This window comes from Suricata suricatta, chromosome 6 (genome assembly GCF_006229205.1).
Source record: "Suricata suricatta isolate VVHF042 chromosome 6, meerkat_22Aug2017_6uvM2_HiC, whole genome shotgun sequence".
Taxonomy (NCBI): Eukaryota; Metazoa; Chordata; class Mammalia; order Carnivora; family Herpestidae; genus Suricata; species Suricata suricatta.
Window position 1 is genome coordinate 121,365,966 of NC_043705.1, and position 5,544 is coordinate 121,371,509.

The following is a 5,544-nucleotide window of genomic DNA, read 5'->3' on the forward strand; positions in this document are numbered from 1 at the left end:
TTTTGATCAGTTGGTCTCTTACTTTGATCAGTTGGTGATTTGATATTAGTTTCTTTGAGATGTTAAGAAAATGAATGAGACAGAACACGAGGTAACACCAAGGACAAGCTTGTAGTAAGTGAATTTACTTTTCAAAATGTGTGGAGTATTGGAAACGGATATACACAGAATCACAATCACAAATCCACACAGCAATCAGAAGGCAACATGAGTGAGCTGAAATGAGTCTGTATATAAAAACTACCCTTCCCTTTAACCACTAGAATCTTTCCATGGGTTCCCCTAGGAACATGGGGCTCTCTCAGTTTGGCTTTTGTTTTCTCACTTTAGCAATGTGGACAAAGAAAAAATATCTGTCTAGACTAAGAGGAACAACAATGCAAGTGAAATAATGAATAACAGCTGACATGGGGCTGGCTTCAGGGTAAAGGCGATAACAGGGAGCAGAGGAAACCGAGGTGGGCTGGAGGGGGCGGACACCATGTAAGAGGGAAGCCACAGCTCAGGGCACGTGGGCTGTTAACAGATGGGAATGAGAGTCCTGGGAAGACAGACAGTGTTTTGTTTCAAGAAAAGCTGCAAATATACGTTTTAGGGTAAAATCTCCCAAATTCTAAGTTCCATTTGATAAGATAATCCTCCTACTGGGTATTCACACGAAGGAAACAAAAACACTACAGATCTACATACTCCTATGTTTATCATAGCATTGTTTACAGTAGCCAAGATATGGAAGCAGCCCAAGGGTCCACCAATAAATGAATGGATAAAGAAGATGTGGCATATATATTCAATGGGATATTATTCATCAACAAAAAAAGAATGAAATCTTGCCATTTGTGACAACACAGATGGACCTGGGGAAGGGGGGGGGTATGTTAAATAAGTCAGACAGAGAAAGACAAAAACTATACGATTTCACTTATATGTGGAATCTTAAAGAATAAAACCAACAAACAGGTTCTTAAATACAGAGAACAAAGTGGTGGTTGCCAGAGGCAGGAGAGGAATGCAGGTACAAACTTCCAGTTACAAAATGAATCAGTCATGGAAATGAAAAGTACAACATACAGGGTATAGGCAAAAGTATTGTAGTAACATTGTATGGTGACTGGTGGTGATGATACTTATTGTGGTGAGCACTAAGTAATGTATAGAATTATTGAATTATCATGCTGTACATGGGAAATTAATATAACATACTTATATTATGTTATATATAATATATAAATATATATATAATTATATGTTATATAATTATAAACTAATTATACGTCAATAAAAAATTAAAATAATAAAATTTTTTTAAAGTTCCCAGTTTCTGAAAAAAGCACATGAGTTGCATTCAGTTTCATTGCTTATGTTGCCGTTTACGGCATCTGCTTTATATATAAATGGAGTGACATCGTATCAGACATTAAGAACTGCATCATGTGATTGCCTCAGATTGCAATACCAGCATTAGAGGTTTAACATAACTGAAAGTATGATTTCCTGGAAGATTTGTATAGTTGATGAAAATGGCTGTAGCCTCCTTTTAAAAAGGTATTTATGGAGTGCCTGGGTGGCTCAGTCAGTTAAGCGTCTGATCCCACAGTTCACTGGTTTGAGCCCCAGATTGGGCTCTGTGCTGACAGCTCAGGGCCTGGAGCCTGCTTCAGATTCTGTGTCTCCCTCTCTCTCTGCCCCTCTGCCATCCACACTCTGGATCTCTCTCTCTCTCTCCCCTCAAAATTAATAAACATTTTAGAATGTTTTTACATTTTTTTAAAAAGGTATTTATAAGAAGAGTAAATCTCAGGACAATTTTGAGAATAGTCTCACTTCCATTAAGAATGTAAAATCCCATGACATTCAAGGTCCTGTGGCCTTTTTAATTCAGGAAGACAATAAGCCAACTGACTCAAGTAAAGGAATAATTTCCACTTGGCCTGAGGTCATTGACCAATTTCCGGTTTAGAACTGGACGACAGAGGGCAAGGAGCACGCCTGCAGAAAACAAATCACCTTCTCCCAAGCACATTTGGAGATGGGGCCGTGAATCTCGACGGACAACCCTCAGGTCTGCCTCATGTACACACCGAGCGGTGGTGTTTGCCTTTCAGCCGAGCGGAGCATGTTTGCCTTGGCAGCCACATGCTGCCCACGCAAAAAGCCCTGGCACACAGGATTTCTGTGAATTGCCCGCCCTGCCCTAGAATTATTAGACCACAGGAGACGGGGTGAAGAGGGCAAGGACAAGGAACGTGCTGCCTGCCCAACTCCTCTCTTTCTCTCATTGTAAATCCTGAGTTAGAAAGCAGCCTCTGCCCCCCCCCACCCCCGTGCCCCCAAGCGGAGCAATTGTGGGCTTCATGGGTCCAGCCAACCAAGGAGCGCCACAGATGTGGGAGAGGGGCTTGGAAGGGCTGGGAAAGTGCTGGAAGGCCGCCAAGGTTGGTCCGGCAGGAGCAGGTGCGGCCAGCGCCCAGCCTGCCTGGAGTCCCAGCTGCGACTCAGCCCCTCAGCCTTCCAGGAGGCTTTTCCCATCGGAACTGAAGCAGTCTGTGTGATGCACCATATGCTGGACACAGAGAGAGTGTACATTCCCTTTAGAATTAAAGAGAGAGAGAGAGAGAGAGAGAGAGAGAGAGAGAGAGAGAGAGAGAACAGCTGATCAGATGATAATTTCTTAGATTTTGTTCCTTTTCTCCTCTCCTCGCCTCCCAGCCTTCCCCTGCCCTCATTCTCTCCTCCCTTCCCTCCCATTCCCTTCTTTTCTCCCTCCCTCTCTCCTTTCCTCTCTTCCTCTTTCTTTCTCTCTCTTTCCTCTCTTTCTCTCCTCTCCACTCATGAGCATTGAAATTAATGTGTTTAAGAGATCTGGAAGAAAACAGCATGGGGAGGGAGGGGTGCGGCACCCAGGTGGATCAGTCCGTTAAGCATCTTCACTAAGGTCATGATCTCACAGTTCATGGGTTTGAGCCCTGCTTTGGCCTTTCTGCTGTCAGCAGATCCTCTGTTTCCCTCTCTCTCTCTGCCCTTCCCCTGCTTTGTCTCTCTCAAAAATAAATGAGCATTTTTTTTAAAGAAAGAGATGAGCTTTTGGGAGTGTATTTCCACTTCCCAAAGGGCTCATCCTGACCCCTCTGGTCCCAGCAAACTAGTGGCGTCTTGTTTTGTTTTGTTTAGATAGGCCCTACCCATAGCCACATTCCAACTTGAGATGCAATTGAATGGAGGCCCACTGTGCCAACGGTTGCAGCTGGGAATGCATTGCACCAAATTCCAAGTACATCTTTGGGATGGGAGGTTGAAGACCAGCAGCAGTGAGGCGAGCACACCTATGTTCTGTCGTTTCCAGCAGTCCTTACTTTGAACTTGAAGTTATGAGGGAGCTTGGCCAACACCTTCGAGAGGACAATAATTGGAATCATTGTTCTCTTAGAAGCACAGTCCTGAAGGTCTGAAGCCAGGAAAATGTCCTCCACGAACGTCTTTCCGTGTAGGAAGTGCAGGAAAAGAAGAGTGTAAATGAGAAGCAAGAAGAGGGCAGGCTTACAGGGAATTCTTGCTTCCAAGCTGGAAAAAAGGGAGGGAGTTAAATGATAATAAAGATAATGATGTAGAAAATCTCTGAGCGGGACTCCTTCATGTCAGCATGACTGTGTTGAAGGGAGCTATAGACCAGGCAAGCCGAGGGAGGCTGTTTCATGAGGAAATGCAGATGGCAATGCCGGCCAGCCCATCCTGATGAACAGGCTATTTGGCAGGCAGGTGCTCTTGCTGTGGCCATTTGGTCCCATGACCTGTCTCTTGGTCACCTACAGAATTCCAGATCTTGCAGTTTGCAACTTGGCTTTTCCGATGTTTACAAAGCATCAGGTTTTTGTTTTGTTTTGTTTTGTTTTGTTTTGTTTTTGGCCCAGAGGGAAACCTGGCTGCAGCTTCTGTTCCATGCACTAAATGCCAATGTCTAATAGTTGCTAGACTCACAGAGGTGCTATGATGTCATGAGTCTGCTTTGCCTGGGACCAGTTTTGTGACCTTGGAGATGCCCTCACTTCTCTGGCCCTAGATCCTTCAGTTTCTAAAATTAGGGGGGGAAATGTTTTTTCTTGTTACAACAGCTTTATTGAGCTATAACTCACACACCATAAAATTTATCCTTTTAAAATGCACACAGTTCAGAGCTTTTTAGTATCATCACAGAGTTGTGCACCCATCACCACTATCTAATTTTAGAACATTTTCTTCAACCCAAAAAGAAACTGTACCATTTTAGCAATCAATCACATTTCTCCCTCCCTTTGGTCCCTGGCGACCACTAATTTACTTTCTGCCTCTATGGATTTGCCTATTCAGGACATCTAATACAACTAAGAATCATATGCCCTTTTTTTTTTAAATTTTTTATGTCTTTTATTTATTTTTGAGAGACAGAGAGAGACGGCGCGAGCAGGAAGGGTCAGAGAGAGAGGCAGACACAGAATCTGAAGCAGGCTCCAGGCTCCGAGCCAGCTGTCAGCACAGAGCCCGACATGGGGCTCGAGCCCAGGAACCGTGAGATCATGACCTGAGCCGAAGCCGGCCGCTCAACCGACTGAGCCACCCAGGTGCCCCTAATATGCCCTTTTTTGGTTGGCCCCTTCACCCGGTATGTTTTCAGAGTTCATCCATGTTGTAGCAGGTATGACTACTTCATTCCTTTTTATGACCAAGTAGTAATCCACTGTATGGCGGTATCACATTTTGTTTATTCATCTGTGGATGGACATTTGGATTATTTCTACTTTCTGACTATTATAAATGGTGTCTCTATAAACTTTTGTGTAGAAGTTTTTGTGTGGACATATGCTTTCATTTTGCTTGGGCAAATACTCAGAGTGGAATTGCTGGGTCATATGGGAACTCTACAAGTAGCATTTTAAGAAGCTGCCCATCTATTTTCGGCCGCACCATTTTACATTACTGCTGGCAGTGCTGAGGATTCTAATTTCCCCACATCCTCATCCACACCTGTTACTGTCTGTCTTTTTATTTTAGCCTTCCTAGTGCGTTTGGTGTTTTTTACTGAAGTATAATTATGTACAATATCCCATTAGTTTTAGATGTACATCATAGTGATTTGACATTTTTGTATATTCTGAAATGATCCCCACGATGAGTGTAGTCACCATCTGCTACCATGCAAAGTTATTACAGTATCTCTGACTCTACTCCCTCTATGGTACATTACATCCCCATGACTTATTTATTTCATAACTGGAAGTTTGTACTTCCTAATTTCCTTCCCTGTTTTTCTGTCCTCTCATTAACTCTCCTCTCTGATAACCAACAGTTTGTTTACTGTATCTATGAGACTGTTTCAATTTTGTTTTGTTTTTTAGATTCTACATATAAGTGAAATCATATGGTATTTGTCTTTCTCTGACTTATTTCACTTACCACGTGTCATAAATAGCAAGATTTCATTCTTTTTTAAGGCTCAGTGATATTCCATGGCCATTCCATATATATATATGACATTAGCCTAAGCAATACACACACACACACACACACATG